General features: G+C 44.7%; 1 pseudogene; it reads left to right on the top strand.

The window, feature by feature from the left end:
• The first annotated feature begins 4,043 nt into the window (after nt 1-4,043).
• Nucleotides 4,044-7,007, top strand: LOC136354590 (uncharacterized; annotated as a pseudogene).
• The last annotated feature ends 11,046 nt before the right edge of the window (nt 7,008-18,053 follow it).

Genomic DNA, 18,053 nt, shown 5'->3' with positions numbered 1-18,053 from the left:
TGTGGGGGTGGGACTGTTGACGTGTATTAGTCAAAAAATGACTAACGTAATCACCGTGCGTGGCAACGGGAGGGGAGTGAGGGGGGTGGGCAGCAGGTGGACATATTAAACTGTGTCAGGTGCCGTTTAATACATGGCACCTTAAGGTGCCATATAGTAGTTCTATATATATATATATAGACTGATATTTTTTTCTTCTCTGAGGTTGTCTTATAATTAGTTCTAGTATTCTACTCATGAGAAAAGAAAACTTTCACAAAATCAAGCTTTAATATATTTTTTGAATACTTACACTGGATGAAAATCATATGTGCATTACAGTGGATGTTGATCTATATGTAAATATATGTGTTTGAACTACTGCCCTGTGATTGAACTTACTGCATTTTGTTATTAAACACCTCACTCTGAGTTTATTTGTAGAATTTTCCAATCTAAACTTAGATATCTCTTGCTCTAATTAGCGAAGATAGTTTTAGTTGTAATTCTGTTAGTTTGCTGTAAAATACACCATGAGGCAACTTTAAACTGTGGGAAGACCAAGAAGTACGTAATACATTTTCTTTTGATAAGGAACGTTCAGTGACTCAATTTTAACCAGGATTTTATTTTGCTTATGGAAAAATGTGTTCTATCAAACCGATTGTTGGTGTGACCTATATTCGTTATATGTAGGGGATGCAATTGTTACCAATGGGCATCTGCTAGAAAGAAAAACATCGTGTAAACTCTGTGGCGTTGCACTCCAAGTGTTTGTGGTTTTGCCTTATGTAGTAGTTATTTTGCTTTGCGATATGGTGCTTGCAGGGGCTGATCACTGGAGGTGTGATTTTGTTTGCCAGTTGAGGGAGGAATTCACACGCTTCTGTTCACTGAGGACATCTTCTCAACCTATTGCTTCCACCGATCATCTTTAATGATAGATTAGCTTTCTGTGTACCTGTATTTCATGTGGTTAGCTCTCAACCAAAGTGGAGTTTACTTTTTGTACTTCTATACTGTAATAAGAAGTGCCTTGTATTATTTTAATTTGGTTTTGTGTAATTTAATCTTGAGAACAAAATGTGTTGCAATAGGACTCACTTGAGAGATTCATATGGTTCAGAAGTATACATATGATTGTATTATTTTCGCCGTTTTATATAAAATGTTTTCTATATCTCTGAATTTATCAAACCCACCTTTTTAAGACTTTCTCAAACGCATGTGATTTCTGAATATGAAGGTACACTTATTGAACTGGATGTATGAAATAGATAACTGCCCATCTATTCCTCTGAAATTATACTGAAAAATGAATTAAATAATCATGCATGCCATGTCCCAAACAAAGGACTCTTCCCCTGAATTGCGGTCTTAAAAGTATTGCATCACAGCAATACACGGAACCCTTTTACAATTAGAGGACATCCATGAGTGGAAATTATTTACTTTTAAAATGCGTGTGAATCATTTAGATTATTTTTCTTGACTATGCAAATATAAACTTTATAGAGAATTATCACCTTTTTACTCTGCCCTATTTCAAACCTAGGAAATTGCATGCGTTTCTGCAGTAACTGAATTGCTTAATGTATATTTCTTTTGATTAGTTAATAACAGTATAAGGGTGCATAATTTATATTTCTGTGCAAACACTGTTAGAAGAGTTTGTGCATGCGATAATAGCATATATTGATAGGAGATAGAATCGGTTTCTATTTTCTTTCTTATTTCACAAGATGTATTCTATCTCTAATTGTCCCAGTTTGTACACGCCACGATGAGGGCTTTTCTCATCTATATTAACACGTAACGCGGCCTCGAGAGAGGTAGAACGCTTCTGCCAAATTACATGGTATCAGAGCCTCGCTAGCCACGCACGAGATTGCATCTACGGCGATGGCGAGTTCCTCCTCTAGCGGCGCGAATCCTCTCTCAGGGCAACCCGTCCCAGAGAAACTTACCAGGAATAATTTCCTGCTATGGAAGACTCAGATTCTTCCTGCTATCCGTGGCGCACGCATGGAAGGATACATCACCGGCGCAAAGCAAGCCCCAGCTGCAGAAATTGACGCCAAGGAAGGTGACAAGGTCGTCAAGGTGACGAACCCGGCCTACGAAACATGGGTCGCTGAAGATCAACAAGTGCTTGGGTATATCCTGGCATTGGTATCAAAAGAAATTCTCACGCAGGTTGTCAATACAGAGACAGCCGCTGAAGCTTGGAGAGCGATCACGACGATGCTCTCGTCTCAGTCTCGCGCGCGTGCTCTCAATACGCGCCTGGCACTGTGTTTATGGAAAACACGAGGCCTGGGAGATCTGCTTAACTCCAGTGCAGGTCCAAAACTCGCCTTCGGATGTACGAGCGTGCCAGTTGATTTGATCCTATAATTAACAAGAAACAAAGACAAAGAAACCATGATTAAATCCATAAATGATAGCCGATCGGCTAGATGCCGATGACATATCATTTATCTTTGAGCCGATGTCATATGTGAATCGATCGGCAATTATTAAGGAAACAAGACGGAACTAAATCTGCTCGATCGGCTGTAGATATCAATGATATATAATCCTTATATCGACATATACTTAAATCAAGTGATTGGGATAGATCGGTCACCTTGCCGAGACAATATAAATCACTTAGATTGAAATATATATTAATAATGAGATTATACATATTCATAGCATAGCCGATCAAATAGATCTAGTATGTATCGGCTAATACTCCGATACTACTTTATATTAAGATATTAAAGCAAATAAAATATACTAAACAGAGATCTAATATACTTAAATGCCACAAGATCTTAACATGAAGGGCAGATCTAACATATTAATTGAGCATATAGAGCAAGAGCAACTAGATCAGATAAGATCGGCTGAAACTCCGATACTACCCTAATCGGCAACCAGTAGGCAGGCTAGAGATTGAAATTCTAAACACGACTTAATAGATCGAACTCAACTGATACAGCATTAAGTATGAAAAGAAGGACAATATCTAGACAATCAAGCCGCTGGATGTTTCATAGGGTGGTGGATATCTCATATAATCTAAGCCAACATCATTATTTAACCTAATCGGCTGTCTTCTGGTAGCAGATGTTAGCTGATTGTAGGTTAGATGACGATATTGTCAAAGATTATGCAAGATATATGATAACTTGACGGATTACATAAACAAGATTAGAGTATCATAAAGATGTAAGCACTAATCTTGAGAACACAAGCCGTCATAACAAGTTTTACCTCTTGTTGAAGATCGAAACCGATGCAGCTCAACCCGAAAGCAAGAACTCGTTGAAATAAAACTAAAGCAAAAAGGGTGGCGATGCGCCGAAATTGTATTGAACGTGTGTGTTCCTCATTACATAGGGCTCGGGGACTATTTATACCCGAGAATTACAAGATATGTCCATATTGGACACGACTCTTATCTCTAACAAACTCTAAGATACCATAAGTCTTTGCGGCAGACTTTTGCCCACATTTATTTCTAAGGAATTTACATAAAATATCCTAATTAATAGATACAATTGCCTTCCCAGGACTCTATCCTTGTGTGGCAATCATCTTGAAGCACATCAACTCAAACCCAATGTCGCACACGGGTCGTATTGTCGGAATCGGCTGTATCACTTAACCAGTCCAACTCAGACTTAGCCGATCCCAGTCGTAGCCGATTCGGACTCCAGCCGATCCTTACTCTGTTTCCGCAACAATCCTCATCTTCGATTCCGCTTCGATCCCATCTTTATCTCCGATACTGATATTACCAAATTTGGTCGTTAACACATGCCCCCCAAGTCCGGGATATTTGGTAATGTTCCGGATTTGCCGTGTATCGACTCCGAGCAAGTTTCGCAATCGGCCGTTTCCGATTGTTACCCTAGCGCTTCAAATACTAACCGTTATCCCCGAGAAATCTCACACCGTGACTTCCGTCTTCACCGCTTAAGCGAAACTTTACCCTCTTTCTCTCCGGCGATTCCTTCGACGCACCAGGCGATTTCAAGACGATTCCGTCCCCAGCCAGATCTCCACCCGCGGTAATGTCAACTTCCACCAATCTATCCGCCGCGCCATCGGCCGAATACGCAGAGGTAAGCACCCATCAGTTAGATCCCTTTTTTCCGCAGCAGATTGATTTTCTTTCGCCTTATCTTGTTTTCTTCTCTTCCATCCCTACCTGCATCTGTAGCATCTGTCCAACCTGGTTGCGTTTCTGAGTCTGTCGCATGAGAACCATTACTTTCTCGGCCCAATCGGCAACCTTGACCCTACTGATTTTATCACTGGTGAAACCAACAGAATTCCCTTTAGATTAGCCAACCCTAATCTGAATCATTGGAAGAATACCTTCAAGTCTTGGCCATCTCTTGAGAAAACTGCCCCTGAGAAGGGTTGGACCACATGGTACAAGCGTGTATCGGCGAATAAAGCAGCACACTGGGATGAGATCAGAATCAGCCAAGCGCTTGCCCTTACCATAGCTAATTCTGCTAAGGACGAACCTCTAATGGCTGCCGCCACCTATTTCTAGTCCAACGCCATCAATGCCTTCTTATTCAACCAAGGGCCGATGACCCCAACTCTCATAGACATCATTATGATCACGGGTTTGGATGTCACCTCATCGGCCAACCCTATGAGCCTGAACACGAAGAATCAATATGACTTCAAGACCAAGAGCATAGGCGGTTGGTCAGGCTATGTAGCAGCATACATGGGTAAAGGGCCCGTCACTCCTCGAGAGCATGTAGCCTTTCTGCTGATGTGGCTAGAAAAATTCCTTTTTTGTGGATCAAGCTGTAGCCCTACTACCAATTGGCAATTTGTAGCCGAAGCCCTAGAATCAAAGAAACAATTTCTCTTGGGCAAAATCCTCCTCGGCTATCTATATCAAATGTTGAATAATGCATCGGCCAAGATAGCCGTCAACTCAGTAGTTGGGGCAGGTGGACCATGGTGGTTGTTGCAAACCTGGCTAAACTTGGTAGTTATGAAAGTCGTCAATCGGCCATCTGTGACAGAAGCTGAATTTCCAAGATTAGAGCCGATTACAGAAGATGACGAAGAACGCACTCATCGCCGATGTATGTCATATGGAGAATACGCATCCACACCGACTGATGCTGGAGCAAAGTTATCAGCCGAACTGCTCAAAGATTGGTTCTGCAGTCTCTACGAAGGCTTTCAAAAAGATGCTCAAGTTTGGTTTCCCTATGAAGATTCAGCAGACCTTGAACTCCCATCAGATTTTAGATTTGAAGACATTAATCATGAAAGATTTCAAACATCCAGAGAAATCTTCACAGCTGCAATCAGCCCATGTATTCTTCCAGTCGGCATCCATCAAGGAAGAAATATTCAAGCCTCTTACGAGTTCTATCACCCAGTGAGTTCAGCTAGACAGCTTGGAATGGGCCAACTCCCAATCGGCTTATTCTTTGCTGACAAGATCCAATGCCGAGGAGAAATTTCATCAACCTTGATGATGGATCGGCTGCTCAACCTTCCAGGACCCCCTCTGGGCAGCATTGAAAATCTGGAGCTAGCAATGTTCAGGAGCAAAAACTTTGATAGATGGTGGGGTGAATGGAAGTTGCATCTATTCCACCAACCAGCTTCAATGTACATGATAGACCTCTTTCCAGATGTTGTCCCTCAAGTAAGTCTCTGACTTAACTTGATTTCATTTGAACAACTTCCTAGCCGATTTATCTTAACTAATCTTTTCTTTGATTTGTAGACAACAGAATCCTCTCCTCCTCGTCAAAGCAACAGTGGCAAGGATATCACCTACGCCCCAGGCTTAATTCCTAATGGAGGTGGGCCATCTCACCCTGTCATCGGCTATGATGCCCCCAATACTTTAGCTCTTCTCCAAGGGCTTATCAGAGAACCAGCCGATGCCGGTAGGAAATGGAAAACCAGATCATCGACTGTAGATACTTCAGCCCCAGCTCCAAAGAAGAAAATCAAAAAGAAAGCTAAACCAGCTGATGATCTGCCTGCCCTAGATCCATCCATTGAACAAGCTCTGGATGAAGAAGAAATCGGAGAAGACGTTGATCAAGCCGCAACCGAAGTAAGCGATACTGAAAGAACACCATCGGCTTCACCTAAGCAGACCCCTCCAACTCCTTCTGCTCCAACTCCCTTTACAAGAGTAAGCACCCTTCTTTAACCATTTTTGTAATCGTCTCACTTTATGGCCGATTGCTCACATTCTTGGTAATTGCAGAAAAGGAAGGCTGCTGTGAAGAAGAAATCGACTCCAATGACATCTAAACCAGCTCCACCGGTACAATAATCTTACTTCTTTCATTAATTAATTTCAGCTGATTTTATATAACATTTGTCTATTTTCAGCCTCCTTCCCCTCCTATTCAACAAGCATCAAGCGATCGAACCCCATCAGCTGTAGGGAGTCATCACATAGAAGAAGAAGTTCAACCAATTGCTCCGACTATTCCAGTAAATTTCTTATAACTAACATATGCAGATCGGCTATGCCTGTTTAATCTCTAACCCTCTTCAAATCATTACTGTAGGTCTTAGCCGATCTTTTTTCTTTTGATATCAGAGATTATCTTGATGAGGAGACAGAGGTTGACACTACTAGCAAAGCTCTAGCTCCTTTGTCTGACGACGTGAAGAAAACTCTTGAAAATATTTCTCATCGGCTAGAGACATCATCACTAGACAGCCTAGTAGTCAACTGTGGATCAATCAGGACTCGGCTTCATGAAGTCCAGGCTCAAATCCCCGATGAGTTAGCTGATATTCTTACTCCAGCTGTTTATCTTGAACAACATCAATATAAGCTGGAAAAGGCCAAGCTGAGATTAGCCGAACGCAGAGAGCGCAAAGACATTGAAGCAACAATCCAGGCAAATCGGCAACTTGTTCATAAAGAAAAAACCAGACTCGATCAATTATCTGAAGGCCCGATCAAATCCAATATTGACCGGCTTGAAGCTCATAAGATTGAACTCTTAGCACAACTTTAAGAATGCAATGCCGAACTGGATTTAGAGCACAAGAAGTTAGCCGATCTCCCACAATCTATCGAAGAACAAAGAGCAAAGTTAAAATCGGCTATCAAGAACGTTGCTGATATGACCAAATCTCTGAAGGTCATTCCTGGAACCGATGCTCAAGACGCCCAAGCCATAGAAGAAGTAGAACAAATTAGACAGAGAGCTATATCGGCTATCCAGCGATACTTATCTCAATAATCTTAATATGTGATATCACTTTGCTTAAAAATGCTTAAAAATTTTGCACTGTATATATGCCCCCCTAGTTTTACAATGTCAAAAGCATTGATAAAAATATGAAACAACTAAGGGCGATATAACAATATTGGCCATTGTACATCGGCAAACCTCAACCGATTACAACAAAACAACTAAGGGCGATATAACAATATCAGCCATCTCAAGGCGATGCAAACGCACCGGCTATCATGTATCGGTAATACTAGCCGATCATGCGTTAACCCAAACACTTGGGTGATATTTCTTCAAATACTTGCCATTAAGCGCTCGCCCAAAAACTTCTCCATCAAGTCCTTGCAACATGTATGCTCCTTTAGACACAAATTTATGGATTTGGAATGGTCCTTCCCAATTCGGCGACCACTTGCCGAATTTACTATCACGAGTACCAATCGGCAAAATCAATTTCCATACAAGTTCTCCTTCCGAAAAATCTTTAGGTACCACTTTCTTATTATAATGCCGAGCAACACGTTCCTTATCCCTAGTAACTTTAGCAAGTGCTCGTAATCGCGACTGAACCAAGTCCTCCCGTTCATCGGCCATAAGATTATAGTACTCGTCGGCTATTAAATCACTTTGCAACTCTGTTCTTCGTGAGCCGATTCGAACTTCCCATGGTAAAACAGCTTCATGTCCATAAACAAGCTTATAAGGAGGAACTTGGATTGATCCATGATAAGCCATCCGATAAGACCACAATGCTTCGGCTAAACGGGTATGCCACTTCCGAGGATAATCAGAAATTTTCCTTTTAATCAACCTGATCAAACTCTTGTTAGATGCCTCGGCTTGCCCATTAGCTTGTGCATAATACGGTGAAGAATTCAATAATTTGATACCCATACTATCGGCAAATTGAACAAACTCATGAGACACAAAGATTGAACCTTGATCAGTTGTAATAGTCTGAGGAATACCAAATCGGTAGATTATATGTTCTTAGACAAACTGTATTGCATCTCCAGAATTAGCCTTCTTCAAAGGAATCGCCTCTACCCATTTGGTGAAATAATCAGTTGCCACTAATATAAACTTATGTCCTTTACTCGATGGTGGATTAATCATGCCGATCATATCAATTCCCCATCCTCTGAATGGCCACGGTTTAATGATAGGATTCATAGCCGACGCTGGCGCTCTCTGAATTGCACTAAATTTCTGATAATCTTGACAACCCTTGTAATATCTGAAACAATCTTCCAACATTGTCGGCCAAAAATATCCCGTACGCCGAAGTAACCACTTCATCTTATGAGCCGATTGATGAGTACCACAAATTCCCTCATGAACTTCGCCGATTGCAACTTTAGCCTGATCAGTGCTCAAACACTTAAGTAATACTCCATCAATCGTTCGATAATAAAGCTCATCATCCAATAAAGCATACTTCAACGCCTTATATCTTAACTTCCTAGAAGCCGACTGAGATGGATTTCGTAAATATTGATGCACATCATATCTCCAATCATCGGCCGTTATGGCAGCAACTTCAACCTGAACATCTTTGATCATCGGCTTATATCCCGATGCCCCTTGAGCTAAATCATTGGCCTCAACATTCTGCTCTCGAGACACATGCTTCAAAGTCACTAGCCGAAACGTTTTCATCAGTCCTTGGCACTTCTCATTATAAACCATCAACGTATCATTCTTGCACTCATATTCTCCTGCCAACTGACTGATAACTAACAAAGAATCTCCCATAATTTCAATAGCATCGACTTCAACCTCCTTGAGCAATTGCAACCCTTTAAGAACTGCCTCATTCTCAGCTTGTGTCGCGACCGAGAAAATTTGCATTTTCACGAACGCTAGTGTATTAATCCCCGTCCTATGAAAAGCCGGGGTACACCACACAAACATGATACAAACGACACATCTTTATTATATCGATAATATTTACATTATTACAAAGGCACTTCAAGCCTGACAATAAAAAATAAACAGCAGCGGACTAGTTGGCCTACGGCTCCATCTTCATAGGCGCTCAACTGGGGTATAAGCCAGGACTCCACCTAAGACTTCTTCTCCAAAGCTTCTCTTACTGAAGGGGGGGGGGGAATATAGAGCAAGAATGAGTACAACCACAGTACTCAGCAAGTCACACCGGGAGATGCATGATTAATGCAAAGGAAACAAGGGGTAATAATATAGGGGATTAGGTTTTGCAGTAAACAGCATTTAAAAGACACTTAGTTGCCCAAAGCTATTTTATAAAGACGATTCTAGAGCTACACAGTATTATTAATCAAGGCCGTGGACCCACACGAACCTGCCTTAACCCAAGGCCTACGATGATTCAGACCGAACTGGCAACCCGACCTGGGTCCCAGCTCGTCCCAAGCCAACCCAGGCCAACCTTTCCACATTTTAGTTGTTAAGCAAATTTTAAGAATTAAACCACTAACTTGGGTACATTGCTAGGCTTGCCCATATCCGATGGCACGGCTATTCGAATAGATTTACTCTGATCAGAGGTGTACATCTTTACCCACAAGACACATCTTTACTCCGCATTCCATGGCCTTGGAACCCGTCGTAAACATGTGACATAACCCTTCACCCATCCTAGCCGTGAACAAAAGTACCGACCCAACCCTGCCTACGGTCGGTATCCCGGGACAGGCAGGCCAGGATTGAGCCCCTAGCAACAGGATCTAGACCGGGTGCGCCACACACATAGGGGTGAGACCACCCGTGTACTAGTCCAGTGCCATGGCATCTCGACTAACGGGCACCGACCCGTGTAGTCTTCATTTGCCTAGACATCTCGATTACCGAGCCGCAGCTCGTGTAGCCTTCATTTGCCTCAGAGATATCCATCGTCGCAACGACTTCATCCATCTCTATCCGTGTCCTTTTGTTCAGGACTAGATTGAGCACCGAGTTAATCCTTACCCATTAGACATGTGGTTAGTACAGTAGTGCTTTGCAACAGAGGCCCGAAGACCGGTCCTTATAGTGGCCGAGGTGCTACTAGCAAAACCCTGCACCTCAAGCCCAGCCTAAAACCATTTTGGGGGTTTTGAATAGAGGGGGGAGGTGTGTGTTCAATTCCATCACAAGCCAACCATTCCACAGTGTCCAAATGATATGAGAATTCCCGAAGTCTAAAGTTATAAAACCACCTACTGTTGCCTAATTAGTCAGCGAAGCATCTACCTAGATTCATACTAGTGGAACTGTTAATAGAGTACCCACTAGTTGGGGTTTTGTTTATCCTAGGGTGAACAAGGTAATAATAAACAATAGCAATGATAAGGCTATAACAAGGATTAATAGGAAGTGCTAAATAAAACAGTGATTACGCGGGAATTTAAATAAAGCGGTAATGCAATAATTTAAATCAAAATAATTTTATAAACTGGGATTCAATATGCTCAAGGGTGATGTGACTTGCCTTGCTCAGAGAGAACGGCCTTCCGAACCTTCGGCGACGACCGCAAACCATGCTTCGAGAACCTTCGGAACGATAGAAGCTACGCGAAGCACACAAGCAAAGCTACAAGCCTATAAAGAAGCAATAACAATACATAAAAATAAAGCACACGGTTCTTTAGGTTATAACAAACATTAGGAGACTTGAACGGGTCGATTCGGGGTTCGTATGACCAAGATATGATCATCCGAAGTTTAATGCTGTTACATGGAGATTTACGGATTATTGTGATTAGGTTTTGCAATTATAAAACGTGTGTAAGCGCTAGCCTGGAAAAGATAGGAAGACTGTGCTGTTGACATGTGGACCCCACATGTCAACCTAAGGGACCACAGTAGACCGAGTACACAGAGACGGTCCACAGGTCGACGGAAGCGGATCCCGTGTGTCAACCGAGGCAAGCGGTCGACAAACGGACTCCACTAGACACCACACGGGCTGCACACGTGGAAACCACGCGGCTACCGAGCGGGCACACTAACACGGACACTACACGCACAAGCAAACGACTACCGACACCAGTACACAGGTACCGGGGTCGACAACCGCACAACAGGCACGGGCGACACCGAAAGGACTAGGACGGGGCAGCGAGAGGATGGACCCTTACCACCACGCAACGAGGCGTGGGAACAACAAAGACGAACGAGCACGGCGGAGACGGCTCGGAGACGACGGAGGCGAACGGCGAGGGAGCGACTTCGGCGGCGATCCTTGGACGAAGGCGAGACGCGGCCGCAATGCTTGGCGACGCGGAGGCGAGGACGAAGACGACGGGGCTGCAGCGGCTCGCTTGACGAACCACGGGCGGCGAACGCGATCGGCTTGACGGAGGGACGAACGCCACGACGAGCAAAACCGGGAACGACGAGAGGACGACGACCGGGGACGGCGAGGAGACGACGATGGCAGCCGGCAGCGGCTGCACGGAGACGAGGACGGCGTGGAACACGCCGCTGCGATGCCGACGACGGAGGCGGCGCCGCAAGACGACGAGCGGGCGAGGATGAACGGTGAAGACGACGACGGACACCGGCGGTGTTCGGGTGGAGGGGAGGCGAGGCCGAGGGCGATCTTGCCGCTGTGATGCCGGAGGTGGAGATGGCGACGTCGGCCGGCGCACGGGCACGGCGGAAGGGGCTGCCGAAGGCGACGTCGACGAGGAGAAAGGAGAGGCTGGCGCGGCGGCTGTGGTGTTCCGGCGAAACCGAGGAGCAGCCGGAGGAGAGGACGACGCTGCGACGTCGACGGAGGAGACGGCGACGTCGGTCGGCGTACCGGCGACGAATAGCAGCCGGCCGGAGACGGTGTAGTGGCGGCGACGCCACTGGATGCCGGCGGGGGCGCGTCTCTGGCGATTTCCCCACGAATCGGAGGCGGCGCCGGGGAAGAGGAGGCGGCTGCGACGCCGGGGAAGGCGACGGCACGGCCGGCCGGCGTGCTGAGGCGGCGGCAGGGGTGGCTGGAGGTCGGCCGGCGGCACGGGAGAGAGAGGGAGGAGGCGGGGAGAGGTGGTGAGGCCACGGGAGAACGCGGGAGAACGGAGGATGGGGATCCCATTTTATAGGGGAGGAGAGGGAGCCGGCCACGGGAGAGGCGGGGAACGGCGTCGGAATTTGTGGCCGGCGGCCATGGAAGGTGGCCGGGGTTGGCGCGTCCGTTCCCGGCGATTGGGGGCACGATTCAAGGGGGAAATTGGGGGGAATTGAAGAGGAATCAATGGGGATTAAAACCCCCCAATTAATTTGGAAAGAGCCAACTTGATTGGGGCGGATTTGGAGGAGGAACGGCGCTAGGTTTGCACGGGAGAGAGAAGAGGCCGTGCGGGAGGAGGAAGACGACCGGCGCATGGGCCCCACGCGGCCAGGCGCGCGGTCGGCGCACGCACGTGCGCGGCACGGGCGGGAGGGCGCCGCTCAGCTTGGGCCCGGAGGCGGCCCAGGAGGAGAGGAGGGAGAGGCAGGCCCGGGAGAGAGAGGGGAGGAGAGGGAGCTGGGCCGGGAGGGGGAGGGAAGAGGTGGGCCGGGAGGAGGAGGAGAGGCCCGGGAGAGGAGGGAAAGGGAGGGAGGAGAGGGAGACTTTGGGCTGGGCTTGGCCCAAAGGAGGAAGGAGGATTATTTTTAAGTTTTTCTTTTTAATAAACTTTGATCATAGTTGTTGTTGCTTAATAAATATTTCCGGTACTCTAAAAATTCAAGTAAAATTTGAGGGCTCATTTTAGACCAGGGAGAATTTAACAAAAATTCTCCGGGCCACATTCGAAATTTTCTTGTACGTATTTTAGTGTTTGCCAATTTCTTTTCGAATTTTAATTAATTCTATTATTCCTTTTAGAAAATGATTTTTATTTCGGGATGAATTTATCAGGACGTGACAGCTTGATTATTCGTCGCATAAGATTTAATAGTATAAGCAAACTCAAAGCATGCCTCCCGAGGCAAAATTATAACTAAGCCGATACCACAACCATGAGCACAAACCAACCCATCAAAAAGTAAAGTCCATGGCACAATCTCAACCGAGCCGATTGAATCATCACGATAGTCAACTATGAAATCGGCTATAGCTTGCCCTTTGACTGCCTTCGGCGATCCATACCGAAGATCGAATTCAGTTAATGAAAATATCCATTTTCCAACCCTTCCTTTCAAAATTGGAGCCGACAACATGTACTTAACCATATCGGCCTTACATATGACAGTGCATTCATTGGACAACAGATAATGCCTTAACCTCGTACATGAAAAATATAGGCATAGACATAACTTTTCCACAGAAGAATATCTAGTCTCTGCATCCAAGAGTCTACGACTTAAATAAAACACAACCCTTTCTTTTCCTTCAAGCTCCTGGATCAAAACCGAGCCGATTGACTTCTCACCGGCTGACAAATACAACCGAAAGGGAACTCCTTTCTGTGGAGAAATCAAAACCGGAGGAGAACTCAAATATTCCTTAATATTATCCAAAGCTTTTTGCCGCTCTACCCCCCAAGTAAATTGTTGATCGGCCTTTAATCGTAATAATGGCGTAAAAGGCTCTAATCTTCCAGACAAATTAGAAATAAACCTTCTAACGAAATTAATCTTGCCGATCATCTCTTGCAATTCTGTTTTATCCTTCGGAGGCTTAATTTTCTTGATCGCACTGATACTTCTTTGGGTAATTTTGATCTCCCTCTCATGAACAAGAAATCCCAAGAACTGACCAGCCGGCACACCAAAAGCACATTTTGTCGGATTCATCTTCAAGCCATATTTCCTGGTTCTCTCAAAAACCTTCCTCAAATCGGCTATGTGGTCCTCTATCTCTTTAGACTTAACAACCACATCATCAATATAGACCTCAACCAACCAGCCGATTAAATCATGATATATATAATTCATAGCTCTTTAATACGTTGCTCCAACACTTTTCAAGCCAAAAGTCATTACAACACACTCAAATAATCCGATTGCACCGGGACACCTAAAAGCGGTCTTATAAATGTCTTCTTCAACCATAAAAATTTGATTGTATCCAGCATTTCCATCCATAAAACTCAAAATCTTATGCCCTGACGCAGCGTCAACCAGTTGATCGGCCACTGGCATTGGATATTCGTCCTTTGGGGTAGCTTTATTCAAATCTCTAAAATCAATGCATACCCTAACCTTGCCGTTTTTCTTGATAATAGGAACTATACTAGAAATCCACTCAGCATATCGGCAAGGACGAATAAAACCAGCATCATATAAGCGTTGAATCTCAGCCTTAACAGGCTCCAGCATATCGGCTTTGCATCTTCTCGGCGGTTGCTGATTTAGTCTAACCCCGGGTTTGATAGGTAGCCGATGTTGAACAATCGATTGGCTGAGTCCTGGCATTTCATAATATTCCCAAGCAAAGCAATCTCTAAATTCTTTTAAGAGCTCTATCAACTTGGTTCTGAATTCTGCACATAAATTTTTACTAATAAATGTTGGTCTTGGCCGATCGCCTGGACCTATATCAATTTCCTCCAGATCATCGGCCGACATAAAACCTTGACCTTGTTTGTCATCGAGATCATCTACTGTATCCTTGGTGTAGACGTTCGAACCCTCCACGACGCCCTCAAAATAATAGCTTGGGTTCTTCATCTTCAATTGGCTATATATCAGAATCGGATACTTTTAAAAAATCTCCATTCCAAACTTTTCCAGATAAACAATCAAGGCCATCCATCTCCCAAAGAGCTAAATCGGCACTAGCAACATTAACTGACCTGTCGGCTGGCACGATCTCTATGTTGTCGCCTTGCCATTGAATCAAACATTGGTGCATGGTTGAAGGAATACAACAATTAGCATGAATCCAATCTCTTCCAAGCAACAAGCTATAAGAACCCTTCCCATCGATGACAAAAAATGTTGTAGGGATCGTTTTACTGTCGACTGTCAGTTCCACGTTCAAAACCCCTTTGGTTTCTGATGGATTACCACCAAAGTCTTTAAGCACCATGTTCGTCTTGATGAGGTCTTCGGCGTTCCTACCCAATTCCCTGAATGTAGCATAAGGCATCAAGTTTACTGCAGCCCCACCATCGACCATCATCTTAGACATCGGCTTCCCATTGACATAACCGTTTATATACAATGGTTTAAGATGCCGATTCTCTATCCCCTCAGGCTTCTCGAACATTGCTCGCTCCGGTGACAAAACCAACTTAGCCGATTCCTCTTCTATCTCATCTACATCGGCTTGATCAATCCCGAATTCGGCTGGCAATGTAAAGACCATGTTAACTGGTGCTGTTACAACACTCTTCCCTTTTGCCAACCTTTTTGCCTCTTCGACTGCAACATCATCGGCTACAGGAACCTAGCTCTTAACACGCCATTCCTGTCTTGGCTTTGCTTTCTTTAGCCGATGGTTAATTTCCTATTCAACTTCTTGAAGCTGCTCCCTGTTTCTCAACCTTTGAACCCTTCTCTTCTGGTTCTTTGTGAAAATACCAGAAGGACACCATTGATTTGTCCTAACTACCTCATCCTTCTGACCGCGACCTTGATTCACTAGGCCCAATCTTTGATGAACAGACACTCTTTCCTGCCTTAGCCGATTATTCCCATTATATGACTGGCTTGAGCTCTCAATGATACCATTGCACCCAGGGCAGTTTTCGATGGACGGTAACCTCATCCCTTCATTCCAGCAGAATCTAAAGAACTCACAACCCCAATGAGGATCAAAACCATCATCGTGTTCTTCATAATGCTTCTCCTGCTGCTTGTCATACTTCCTCTGATATTTGTTGATCATCTTAGCCGAATTCACTTGAAAACCCTTTGCACGGACCCTATCAGCTGTATGTACCATATTAATAGGAAAAGGATTACCATCGACCTTCATTGGTTTCTTCGAATCATCAAACTTGATTTTTCCTCCCTCAATAGCCATTTGGATTTGCTGCCTGAAGACCTTGCAGTCATTAGTCGTATGAGACCCAGAATTATGCCACTTACAATACCTCTTCTTGCCCAACTCTTCAGCCGATGGGATTGTATGTCCGGTAGGAAATTGAATCTGTTTTTCTTGAAGTAGCAAATCAAATATCTTATCAGCCTTGGTTATGTCAAAGTCATACCTTTCCTCTTTTCCTGAGCCCTTCACCCATTGGCATGGTATAACCTTTTTATTCCTGACCCACTCGGCTGCAGCTATTTTGGAATCATCATCCTCATCATCCGATCCATACATATAAGGATAGACATGATTAATCTTCCTAGAGTTCTTCCTAGCATCCGTGAACCTTTGTTCATGCAAAGCCACCTTCTGTGTAAGATGTAACAAGCTTTCGAAATCTTCAGATGAGAATTTTTCCCTGATCGGAGAAATCAACCCTTGAAAAGCCAAATCGGCTAGCTGGGCATCAGTCAAACTCAAGCTGTAACATTTATTCCTCATTTCCCTGAACCTTTGAATATACTCATGCACCAGCTCATCATGCTTTTGCTTGATTGACGTGAGATCAGACAGCTTCATCTCATGAACCCCACTATAGAAATAACTGTGAAACTGCTTCTCTAAATCGGCCCAACTGTTAATCGACCCATGTGGCAGAGAAGAAAACCAAGTAAAAGCCGACCCAGCTAATGACAACCGGAATAACCTAACCCTCAAAGCATCTACAGCCGATGCCTCACCACACTGAGCTAAGAATCGGCTGATGTGCTCATAGGTTGATGTAGTATTCTGTCCTGAGAACTTTGAGAAGTCTGGTACTTTAAACCGGTTAGGTAAAGGAACTCTTTCAAACCATTCAGGATAAGGTTGTCGATACAAATTCCCAGTCTCTTTTGGTTTAAGCCCAAATTGCTCCCTCATTACATCAGCTATCACGTCGGCCCATGGTCGCTGCTGAGGTGTTTGTTGTGGTATAGGCTCAAACTGGTTGTAGAATTGAGGCGGCACCGATCCTGTCTGTTGGTACTGAACTTGGGGTGATGGAGGCTGATATTGATAACTCAAATTGCCCCCTTGGCAATTGTGAAGGTTCGGCTGAATACCACGCGCCAAATGCTCAGGAATAACTTGAGCCACCACCGAACCATCCGGTTGCATATGATGAACCAAGTGTTCCGGGACCGCCTGATTTGCAGTGTACTGCACAGGCTGGACACCAGGCATTGCAAACCCAGCCGATGCGTTCATTGAGGCTTGCTACTGAATCGGCTGAATGACCTGCTGTCTCAACGGTGTCTGTTGAATCGGCTGTAAAGCCGGTTGCTTTGGTGGCGTCTGCTGAACTGGTTGCACGGCCTGCTGAATTGGGGATGCTTGTTGAATAGGCTGCACAACCTGTTGCCTAGACGGTGTTTGCTGAATCGGCTGCTGCTGAGCCGAATTAATAGCATTCTGAGGAGGTAGAAACATAGATGCAACCTGGTCTTGTGTTAGCTGAATCACATTCGGTCCAGGATACTGTGATTGCTCTCTTACCAATAATTGAGGATTGATTAATTGGCCTGGAGCCGACGACGGCGCTGCAGGTGCTGGAGCTGATGCTGGCGCCGTTGGCTGAGCTGATGATGCAACAGGAGGAACTCCCTGAGTAAGTGGATGAACATCGGTGATCAAAGTTCGATAATTTGGAAAAGTACCCCCTTGCAAGTAAGCTGGGCCTGCAGCTTGATGTTCAGCTATTGAGCCATCGGCTACCGATTTCATCATATTTGACAAGGTATTAGTCAACACTCCAGATTGATTAATCAAAGCACAATACACAGCATAGTCAACTCGATCTTGAAAGTTATTGAAAAAATCTTGGAATGCATTGTCATTCTGATTAAGATTTCCCCCTTGCGGTCCCT

This window comes from Oryza sativa, chromosome 12 (genome assembly GCF_034140825.1).
Source record: "Oryza sativa Japonica Group chromosome 12, ASM3414082v1".
Classification (NCBI taxonomy): Eukaryota; Viridiplantae; Streptophyta; class Magnoliopsida; order Poales; family Poaceae; genus Oryza; species Oryza sativa.
Note: the sequence above shows the minus strand (reverse complement) of the source record. Positions and strands in the feature narration are given on the sequence as shown.